This window comes from Herpailurus yagouaroundi, unplaced genomic scaffold (assembly GCF_014898765.1).
Source record: "Herpailurus yagouaroundi ecotype Mexico unplaced genomic scaffold, PumYag 205, whole genome shotgun sequence".
Classification (NCBI taxonomy): Eukaryota; Metazoa; Chordata; class Mammalia; order Carnivora; family Felidae; genus Herpailurus; species Herpailurus yagouaroundi.
The window spans coordinates 263,141-275,578 of record NW_024412436.1 but is presented as its reverse complement, the minus strand read 5'-3'; positions in this window follow the sequence as shown (position 1 = coordinate 275,578).

Here is a 12,438-nt window from a genome sequence, read left to right as displayed (position 1 = left end):
ATAAGTGACTCTGGGTGGTGATGAAAGCTTAAAACAATATTATCTAAGAGAGAGGGGGAAATTTAGTCATTACCACCAACCAAAATGAAATGTTCCTTTCCCTTTAGCAAAATCAGTGCTCCTCAAGAGTCTAAGGAGGGAGATACCACACTACTGAATCCTTGACTCTAGCAATTCAATCAGGGGTCTCCAAATGAATCAGGCCAAATTAGAGTTTTGGCCTTTTCTTACAATTTCTTCCAGACTTGCTTTTATATTTCCTGTTTTCCAGCCTTCCATTTATTCATTTAACCCATATTTATTTATTAAGACTTTTCACTTAAAATCAATTGTGTCTTCACTACCAGCACTCATGAGGGTAGTGAAGGCAGAATTGCTTAAAAAAATTTTTTTAATGTTTATTTATTATTGAAACACAGAGAGAGACAGAGCATAGCAGGGGAGGGGCAGAGAGAGGAGGAGACACAGAATCTGAAGCAGGCTCCAGGCTCTGAGCTGTCAGCACAGAGCCTGAAGCGGGGCTTGAACTCACAAACCACGATATCATGACCTGAGCCGAAGTTGGACACTTAACCGACTGAGCCACCCAGGTGCCCCAGACAGAATTGATTTTAAAAGACTCAAGGGGCCCCTAGGTGGCTCAGTGGCTTAAGTGTCCAACTCTTGATTTTGGCTCCCACGTCAGGCTCTGAGCCTGCTTGGGATTCTCTCTCTCCCTCTCTCTCTGCCCCTCCCCCCTCTCAAAATAAATAAACATTTTTAAAAAATAAAAGACTCAAAGACCACCTGTTTTCATGAAGCTTGTGTTCTTTGGGGAGTAAATGAAATAAGTAAATGTATGATCCAAGGTGCTATTTTCTAGGCCAAAAAAAAGGGGGGGGGGTGGAGAGTTCCAGTGAGGAGGTGAATGGATATAACTACAAATAAGATAATCAGGGAAACCCTGTGTAATAACATGAGTAAGTCTTGCAGGAAGTGAAGGAGTTAGCCATGCAAACATCTGTGAGATGACCGTTGCACACAGAGGGAAGAATGAGTGCAAAGGCTCCAAGACAGGCAGCAGCCTGATGCATTCAAGAAACAACAAGGATCCCAGTGTGACCGAAGAGAATAGTAGGGAGAGAAGAGGTCAGAGAACTAACAGAAGCCACACCACAGTAGTTTGGGCAACACTGTGATTATTTTGGCTTTTACTGAGGGTGAGAAGGAAAGTCATTGGATAACTCTGAGAAGAGATATGGCAGGTAAACTACATGGTATGCCAGATATTACAAACTTCTATGGAGAAAAATTGAAACAAGGGCAAATAAATGATGAGGCAACAGGGGAGGGACCCTATGGTTATTATTTTGCACTTCCCCATTCTCTTCTTCTTTCTAACTCAACTGATTCTTCAAGGCTCAACTCACATAGACACCTCCTCCAAGAAGAATTCTCTGAATTGTCCTCCCTGAATTGGGTAAGAGTGACCCTTCTCTGTATTCTCATAGCACCCTAAACAATCCTTTCTTGAGCATTTATCACACTGTTTTGGGATAGTCTGTTTATTGTGTCTTTAGTAAGAACTCACAAAACATTTGTTGAAGAAATGAAAAAATGGATGATGGATGGATGGATGAAACAGAGTAAAACAGAGAGAGTGAATGGAAGGAGAGAAGATAGTTCTCTACTTCCTGAGGCTAGCTGGAATAGAGGTGATGGCAATGGGAATAAAGAGGAGGAAACAGGTGTTAGAGACATTGTAAATGTAAAACGAAATATCTGATAATTTTACGAATGTTAAAGTGGGCATGGAAAAAGAGTTCCTCAAGTGATCTCATAGGTTCTAAAAACTGCAAGTCTTAAGAAAAATAGAACTTTTTAAAGTTTTATTTATTTAAGTAATCTCTTTATCACGTGTGGGGCTCTAACTTACAGCCCCCACATCAAGAGTTGCACATTCCTCCAACTGAGCCAGCCAGGCTTAGCCCCAAGAAATGGAAATTCGTAAAAGAAGAGCTCTTTTGGAAAGGTTTTTTAGGATAGCCATGTCTAATTCATTCATCCATTTTATTTGTTTGTTTATTTGTTTATTTATTTATTTATTTATTTTTGAGAGAGAGAGAGCACGAATGCACACGCATGCACGTCAGGAAGAGGCAGAGACAGAGAGAAGAGAGAATCTTAAGCAGGGTCCATGTCGGGCATGGACCCTGATGTGGGGTTCAATCTCATGACTGTGAGATCGTGACCTGAGCCGAAATCAAGAGTGAGACCCCTAACCGACTGAGCCACCCAGGCGCCCCTTCTTTCATTATTTTAATAGCCTTATATTGAGCTTTTCCTAAATGTCTTTCCTTATGCTCAGAGCTGGTAAGAAAAAGCTAGATATGTCATGATCTCTGGCCTCAAAGGCATGTCAGTATGAAACCATAAAGAAGCAAGTCCCTAGTACCTTTGTCCTGAAGTAACATTGTAGGGTACGGCTATAGAACTGGGCATGCAGGACTTTCAGGTGTGGGACAGTTCAAGGGCTTCTAAGTCAAGTGTTCTTGGGTTTTGCACCTAAATATCTGGAAGCCTGAGAAAACTACCTAAACTCTCTAAGCTTGACTCTCTTCATTTGCGAGAGAGAGAGAGAGAAAGAGAAGAGAAAACCTACCTGGCAAGGTTGTCAAGAAAATGTAATAGGATAAAATGTGGGAAAACATCTACAGTTCTCCCTTGGAATACTTGGTGCTTTAACATCACTGGGCTTCCTTCTCTCTTAGTCCCAAGTTCAACATAAGGCAGGGTTGCATCAGGGGTCCCAGGAATTTAAATTCGCATTAGCCTCAGTTTCAGGCATGCATTAATATCTTCCCTATGTTAACCCACACTGACTCCTTTACTTTCCATTAAAAAAAATATCTCACTTCAACATCTGGAGACCAAATGTATTATGAGAAGACAGGAAGGAAGACAATGGATATTGAATTACTTTATATTCCACTTACACAAAATAAAAATAGTTTTGAAAGTTCTGTACATATTTTCAATATTTACTTAGGACTTATCACAATCACAGGGTGTTTTCATCAAATCATTGGCAAAGCTATATATAGAAAAAAGATCTGTTCAAAAAGTTGGGGTAATCTCTCTCATTGGAACATTTCTGCCTCTCACACTGCAAGTATATTTTCCAATACTGAATATTTATATGGTAGCTGAAATTTCAACCACATCTGTCATAGCAGAAATTTGGGGTCAGAGAGAGAAAGACGTTATTTTTTTGTTTTTATTTATTTTGAGAGAGAGAGAGAGTAGGGGAAGAGGAGAGAGAGAGGGAGACAGAATTAGAATTCTAAGCAGGCTCCTCACCGTCTGCACAGAGTCCAATGCGGGGCTCAAACTCACAAACTGTGAGATCATGACCTGAGCTGAAACCAAGAGCAGGACACTCAACCAACCCGAGCCCACCCAGGCACCCCAAAAGAGGCACTATTTGAATATAGAGCTCTTTGATCCAAAAAGCTAGGCAGAAGCAATCTCAGTTAATCCAGGAATACTTTGTAATGAAAATTAGGTGAGAAGAAAAAAAATGTGCCTGTAACATAACAACACCGGGATCAGTTTTGTTTTGTTTTCATGAGAAGTAGGGTCTCGTGAAGAACACACATACTTCACACAGAATAGACCAAAATTTTTCTGGAAAAAATTACTCCAGTAGAGAAGTGTATTTGTCATCAAGTTCTCTGGGAGAAAAACTGGCTTTAGCGTTGCCAACAGAGAGAGAGAGAACCAAAGTTAAAGCAGCTACCATCGCCAGTGACCCTCGCCCCAGGGAAATCATCAAGCAGTCCCAGCAGAGGAAGACCCCAGTATTAACTGACTGGTGCCTGAGATGCCCGAGTTGTGAAGCCTAGGAAGGGTCTGAACATGTTGTTTCATTATGTTGAAGGAAGAACAAGAGTGACCCTGAGGGCAAGGGCCAGGGACTTCAGGTGAGGAGGACCTAAGGGAGGACCGACCTAAGGGAGGACTGATGAGAGAAAATGGGTAGGACTGGAAGAAAGAGAGTGAAGGAATGAGGAAGCCTTGTGGTGGTTCACCTTCTTGAGGACATAAGATGAAGCCATATCCACCCCTCATGAGCCCCCACCTAACTCTACCCCCCACCAGGAGTAATCTAGCTCAAAGCCACAACCTTTCACCTCCCTCTGACCCTCTCACCTCCACCTCAACTCTGTGCACCGGTAGGACACTTACTCTTTCACTCTTTCACTCTTTCAACCATTCAGGAAGAGAGTTGTTTAAACATCTTAAATCAGATTATGTGTCCTATCCACAGAAAAGACACGAGTCCTCAGAAAGGAGCAGATTGTAGAAAAAAATACCCGCACACCCCACTGTGGATCGCTGGACCACAGTACCAACCATGATGACCACCTCCCCTAAGAAAATAAAAAATCAGGGGCACCTGGGTGGCTCAGTCGGTTAAGCATCCAATTTCAGCTCAGGTCATGATCTCACAGCTCATGGGTTGGAGCCCCACATCAGTCTCTGTGCTGACACTTGGAGCCTGGAGCCTGCTTCGGATTCTCTGTTTCCCTCTCTCTCTGCCCCTCCCCTGCTTGTGCTCTGTGTGTGTCTCTCCCTCAAAAATAAAAAAACATTAAAAACAATTTTTTTTAAAGAAAAGAAAAATCCCTCTGGTTTCTGCCCCGCTCCCACTAAGGAGCCATCTAAAACACATCTACTAGAAGGAGTGAAACAAGAGTCCATTTGTGTGTTAAACTGTTCATTCCCTACCTTGAAATTGAGTTTGCATACACTCTCCAGACAATTACAGAAGCTCCTAGATGGTGTGGGAGAAGGGAATTGATGGAACATGGTCTCCCTCAGATTCAGAAGCACTGATGTGCCTGAGACAAGTACCAAGGGAGACAGAAAGGTGAGGACAGGGTGCTGGTTTCAATAAGAACAAATGCAGAGGAGCATCTTTTAAATTACAAACCCACCTCCCCGACATAGCCAGAGACCATGGGTGTCCTGCCAACTCAGAAAAACTTACCACAAAAGTACCAGAGAAAAACAGCCCTCTTACTGAGTAAACATTAAACCAGAAGGTGATCCACATCACAGATAATCCACTGAAGAGATCGCAAGGCAGAAAAGAAATCTCATCCTTTTCTATAGTCAAGCAGATACAACCCGTTTCATTGTTCTCAAGACAAACAATAACTAGTCCTCAAGGAAGAGCGTTTGACGACACCATTTGCCGCGTGTAGTTCCTCCCAAATTTACCTGATAGAATCACCGTGTTTACTAATGTGCCTTTATCCAAAGGAAATATACATTGCTTATTTACTTGAGACAAGAAGGAAAATAGCAACTTGGGGTCACACACTACCAAAGTTGGGCTCTTCCCTATTCCCAGAGACTGGGAAATAGAGGTTCTATCTTCCTCAATTACATTTCAAAAGGATGGCTCCCAAGTCCTTGAAAAAGATCCCTACTTACAAAACTGGCTAGAGGCAACTGGGTGGCTCAATTGGTTAAGCGTCTGATTCTTGGTTTCAGCTCAGGTCATGATTTCACAGCTCATGAGTTCAAGCCCTGCATCAGGCTCTGCGCTGGCAGCATGGAGCCTGCTTGTGATTCTCTGTCTCTGTCTCTGTCTCTCTGTCCCTTCCCTGCTTGCACACTGTCTCTCAAAATAAATAAACATTTTTTAAAAACTGTCTAGAGGCTTATTTACCTTTTACAAAGGTTTATAGACATCTCAAACAGGCAAAGAAAGAACTCAAAATTACAGTTTTCTTTAAGTAAATACTCTAAGGAAAGGGGGAGGAGGAGTCTCCCTTCTTGCACCAGGGATAATTCAATATTTTCTTGTTTACATTTGTATTTCCCCTAACACAACATCTGCCTTATTTACCTCAAACTGGAAATAATGCTCATTCAGATGCAACAATGCATCAGCCATGCAACAGATATTAACTCATTCAACCATTGAGCATTATTCTAGATATTGAGAAAAGGACAGTGAGCAAAATAGACAGGAGTTTTCTATTCTAATGGGGGAGGCAAGCAAGAAGAAATAAACATTCCATATGTATGGCCATACATGGTATTTATAATACATCATATGATAACATGCATAATGTGCTATGAGGGAAAATACAACAGTAGAGATTATATAGCATGATGCAGAACTACATGTATAGTGTGATTAGGGGTAGCATCTTGGGAATCCTAAAGTAGTAAAGAAACAAGCCATGTGGAGGGCATTATGGGGTTGGGGGTCAGGGGGGCAAGTACATTTATGGGTAATAAGTAGATCTAAACCCACAAAGTTTCTCAACCTCAGCACTATTGACATTCTGAGCCACATAATTCTTTGTTATGAGGAGCTGTCCTGTATATTTTAGAATTTTGAGCAACAGCCCTCACCTCTACTCACTAGATGCTGGTAGCTCCCCTCCCCTAGATGTGACAACCAAAACTGTCTCCAGACACTGCCAAACGTTCCTGAGGGCAGGGGGCGGGGGCAGTAAAATCACCCCAGTTAAAAACCACTCATCACTGGCATAAACTTGAGACTGAGTCTTAGGCAATGATTCTTAAATTTGGGGGGTGCAGCTAAAGGAGTCCTTAGATTGAAACATAGCTTCAAATACATAGAAAAGAAGAATGACAAAAGATCAGTAATCTAAGTAGCTATTTTGAAAAGCTAGGAAAACAAAGGCATACCAAACCCGTATCAAGTTAAAGAATGAAATAATAAAGATAAAAACAAAGATCAACAAATATAAACATACAATAGAGAAAGATAAATGCACAATAGAGAAAAATCAACAAAGCCAAAAGCTAGTTCTTTGACAATTTTAATAAAATTTATATAACCCTATCAAGAACAATAAAGAAACAAGGCACAAATTATTAGTATCAAGCATGAAGAATAGACAGCACTACAAATCCTACAAACATTATCATAAGGAGATGTTAGGAACAATGTTATGAAAATGAATTTGAAAATTTGGATGAAACTGTCAAGTCTCCTATAAATACAGAGAACACACTGCTGGTTGCCAGAGAGGAGGGGGTGGGGGGATGGGCAAAATGAGTTAAGGGGAGTAAGAGAAACAGGCTTCCAGTTATGAAATAAAGAAATCACAGGAATAAAAGATACAGCATAAGGAATATAGTCAATGATATTGTAATAGCATTGTATGATAAGAGATTATAGCTACACTTGTGGTGAGCATAGCATAAGGTATACACTTGTAGAATCATTATTTATTCACCTGAAACTAATGTAACATTGTTTGTCAACTACATACTCCAATTTTTTTTTTTTTAAAGAAAGGACAGGGGCGCCTGGGTGGCTCAGTCAGTTTAGTGTTCAACTCTTGATTTCAGCTCAGGTCATGATCTCACAGTGGTGAGATCAAGTCCTGCATCGGGCTCTGTGCTGGGCAAAAGCCTACTTAAGATTCTATCTTCCTCTGCCCCTCCCCTGCTCCCTCTCTCGAAAGAAAGAAAGAAAGAAAGAAAGAAAAAGAAAAAGAAAAAAGACAAGTCTTAGAAAAAATGCAAAATATGGGGCGCCTGGGTGGCGCAGTCGGTTAAGTGTCCAACTTCAGCCAGGTCACGATCTCGCGGTCCGTGAGTTCGAGCCCCGCGTCAGGCTCTGGGCTGATGGCTCAGAGCCTGGAGCCTGTTTCTGATTCTGTGTCTCCCTCTCTCTCTGCCCCTCCCCCGTTCATGCTCTGTCTCTCTCTGTCCCAAAAATAAATAAACGTTGAAAAAAAAAAAAAGAAAAAATGCAAAATATCAAAACTGAAACAAAATAAAATAAAAAATCTGAATAGTAATACAGTAAAACCTTGGATTGCGAGTAACTTGTTGTACAAGTGTTCCCCAAGATGAGCAAACATTTCTAATACATTTTAACTTTATAAACAAGCAATATCTTGCAATACGAGTAGGATGTGACACCAACTGTCAGATGACCACAACTGAGCCAATGATTCTCTCTCCCTTTCTCTCTCATTGCAGGATTATGGGTGATCATTTCCCATGCTCGGATGCTTGTTCCCAGGCTGCGGTGTTTGGCAGAAATGAGTGATTTTTCAGAACGTTGGAAGGTGCCCACAGCTGGCATTGGTGTATTTTTTGTCACTTCAAAGAACCTATGGACAGTCCTTTGCTTTTCCATACAAGAGTAACCTTAGGGATACTTTGCTTCATTCTAGGTCAGGCTGCCTGCAGACATAGACCCTTTCCTCTGCTGCCTTATTGCCAGTTACATTAAATACAGTATAGGACAAGAGTTTATTAATACTTTACTGTAGTCAACATACGTTAGTGATAGTGAAAGTCATCTTACACAATAACCCTCCTCTCTCTTGTCTCCCTCACACCAGCCTTGAAGGTTTTCAAAGGTAAGTGCAGGTTATTTATTTTTCTTTATATTTTGTATTTTCTTTATTATTTTGTATTATATTACAGTGTTGTAATCATTTTTACATGAATATTTTTGGGTTGTGGAACGAATCATCTGAGTTTCCATTATTTTTTTAAATATTTATTTATTTGTGAGAGAGAGAGAGAGAGAGTACAAGCAGGGAAGGGGCAGAGAGAGAGGGAACACAGAATCTGAAGCAGGCTCCAGGCTCTGAGCTGTCAGCCCAGAGCCCGATGCAGGACTCAAACTCATGAGCCATGAGACCATGACCTGAGCTGAAGTCAGATGCCTAACCAACTGAACCACCCAAGTGTGCCTCCATTATTTCTTATCGGGAAATTTTCTTTGATATGCAAGTGCTTTGGATTACAAGCATATTTCCAGAATGAATTAACCAAGGTTTTACTGTATATATTTAAATAAATTGAATCTATAATTTAAAACATCTCCACAAAGAAATCTTCAGGTCTACACACCTACACTAATACATTCTTCCAAATATTTAAGGAAGAAATAATACTAATATACTCAAACCCTTACAGAGAATTGGAAAAAACAAAAACAGTTCTCAACTGATTTTATAAAGTCAGCATAATCTTATTACCAAAAACGAGGTAAGGATATCACAAGGGGGAGAGGGAGTAATTACAATCTTTCCATGAATATCAATTCAAAAACTCTAAACAATATGTGACCAAAATGAATTGAGACATATAAAAAATAATGCATTATCAACAAGTTGAATTTATTCTAGGAACACAACGTTTAATATTCACAACTAGCATGATAATATCAATGAATCCATAAAAAGCATGTGATAAAATTCAACACTCATTCATGATTTTTTTAAAAAGGTTTTAAAACTAGAAAGAACTTCCTAAATGTAATTAAGAATACTTAACAAAAATCCTGTAGCAAGTATAACTTAGAGGGAAATATTGAAAGCTTTGCCCCTAAGACTGGAAATGAGGCAAAGATACCCATTCAGCATTTCAACTCAACATCATATTAGAGATAGTAGCCAATGAAATAAACCAATAAAAAGAAATAAAAGGCATTTTTAAAACAGCCATTAGTCAAAAATTATGTTTGGAAAAATCCAAAAGAAACTAGATGTCCAGTTAGAATTCCTAATGAATTTAGACCAATATACAAAAAAAAAAAAAAAAAAAAAACAAATGTATTTCTACCAGCTAGAAAAAAAATTTTAAACAGTTTTAAAGTACCATTGGGATGGGCTTGTAGCTATGACACCATGAAGCAGTCAGCAAATCCCCTCTGCAAAACAACAACAACCAAAAAGGATAAAACTGGCCACATCATTCATCATGACTTCATCTTTCATGGAGAGGGGCGTTACAATATTGAGACTGATAAAGCTTTGCTCCCCATCTAAGGGGGCAGCTCTGTCCTCTGGAAAGCTGGCCTACAAGGAAGTTCTTCGTTGTCTGGTGAGTACCGATCAGGGGTCTTAAAAGAATCTTCACAGGGACTCTACCTTCCAGTTCCTTCTCAGTTCCACATACTACCTCATTCAATTCTCCTACAGGTGAGAAAGTGAAAGTATGAGACGGGTAAGATGCCCCCTCCTTGACCTACAAGTTGGAAGGAGCCAAAAATAAAACCTCTCACTTTATACCCCAGTGAACACATACTTGTTGAACATTTGCCACTGTACATGCTGATGTGTGTATGAGGTCCCCACTCTGTGAAGTTATAGGTCCCTCAGGAGACCCACTGTATGGAAGCCACAGTTCCCACACTCTCTTGCCTTACTGCATAAGGCAGAGAACGCAGATGTGTGAAGAAGCAAGTGTGAGACAGGAAGGAGTGGTGATTATGTCGAGCTGGAGAGTTTCTGCCTAAAAACATTCAGATTCAAAAATTGGTGTATATTCCCCTGTGGGCCAAAGAAATGAGCCTGCAACTTTAAAGGTCAGCACCCACTCATCCATCACCCACAGGGGAGCCATCCCAAAGGGAAAAGAAAAGATAAAACAATTTCAGCTATCAATATGTCGTGTGTGGAAAATAAAACGGGCTTATGTGAGGGCAAATACGGAAGGAGAGGGATGTGTTAACTCTTCAGGGAAGATAACCCATTCCAGAGCCCTGCCTGTCTGTCTGTGTCTCCACCAAGAGTTTCCAGTGAGGAACTCAGTTCTCAAGAGGCTTATTCTCTGACCTGTGCTTATGAAATGAAGTAATCCAAAATTCCACTCTGATGAGGCAAGCTATTAGAATAATCAGGAAGATGATCTCTTCTTTGGAAAATCTTACCCAAAGATCGTTGAAAGAGCTAGGTTTTAACAAGTCTGGGCAGATTCTGAAAAGGAACGATTGTCTTACTAGAAAATCGGCCTGTCACTTTTCATGCATTCCAGAAATCACATATTATAGACAATTTGATTATTTGAGTATTCTGAGGTTTGCCTAGCACTGGACTTTTCTCCTGGTGAGCAACTTATGTCTCTCCATGTTGTTGTTGTTGTTATTGTTTTGAGTTTGTTTTGTTTTTTTACATTATATTCTTTCCAGTAGTTCACATCCTTGTCTCGCAGCCTTTTCATGGTCCAAGCTGTATGTCTTTAATGTTTTGCACCTACTGTCAGTAAGATGTTTCACATGTGTCATTGCCAGTTGTTTTTGAGAGAATTCTTCCTGGCTTAGGAGTCTGGCAACAAACAGTATAGCTTGTTGCAGTGTTCTCTGTATACTAGGAAGGGGGGAAAAAAAGGGCATGAGCTTTCAAATGTAAGTGTAAGTATAGGGTATGTGTCAGTATAGTTATAGACATAGGTGTAGGCATAGGTGTTGGGGTCGATGTAACTACAGGTGTGGCTACAGGTAGCTACAGGAGTAAGTGTAAGTACAAATTAGCACAAGTACAGTCTGGTCATGCTTGGAGTCTTGGCCATGGTGGTAGAACTTCTGTGTGGGCAGCTCTCATTCATACCTAATTGACAAATGACGTGGGAGACCTTTCAGGTCTTCTATGTCTCTTTTTGCCCCTAACTGCTCACTTCAAAGGAAAGGCATGGAAATAGGAAATACTAACTAGCCAAGTCAATAGGTCTAGGAAAAAACTGGAGGGGGGGGGTGGAGAAAATATATGAAAAAGAAAGGGAATCAATTGACTCTGGGTATCCAATAACCCATGATGAGGCTAGTTGAGTTTTAGCTGTGTTTGTGTTTTCACAGCTTAGGCCACAGACCTTTGAGATGATCTTGTTCAGGGAGAGGAAATAGATCTTATTTCAGTGTCACTTCTGGCTCCCTGGCAGTGGCTATGTGAAGACGTCATCCCTGTTATAGGTGTAGGAGGAAAGGTTGACAGTATGCTGCTCCCCAGGTATTTCCCCCCGTGATGTAGTCCGAAAACCTCATTTCATAAATTAAAAAGCAAAAACCAAGAGAATTTAAGTGACTTGTCCAAGGCCTCATAGCTACTTAGAAGCAGCTCTGGGACTCAGGTGTGGTAACTCCAAAGCAGTTCCTTCCATCACACCATTATGCATAGTACCTGGCACACATAAGTAAGAATAATTCACACTGTAGATAGGTGGGGTGAAAACATGAGTAGGCCAAATAAGGACTTGCCAAAAGACGTGCATGTCCTGATCCCAAGAATTTGGTTGTTTCAACAAACATTATTCAATAGGCACTGTGTTAGTTGTTTGGGATAAAAAGATTTATTACAACACAGAACCGTGGGGAACCTGGGTGACTCAATCAGTTGAGCATCTGACTTCAGTTCAGATCATGATCTCACGGTTTGAGTTTGAGCCCCACATCAGGCTCTGTGCTGACAGCTCAGAGCCTGGAGCCTGCTAAGGATTCTGTGTCTCCCTCTCTCTCTCTCTGCCCCTCCTCTGCTCACGTTCCATCTCTCTCTCTCTCTCAAAAATAAATAAACACTAAAATTTAAAAATTAATAAATAAATAAAACAGAACCTATTCTCAAGAAGTTCATAGTTTAAGGAAACATACAAACATAAGCAAATTCC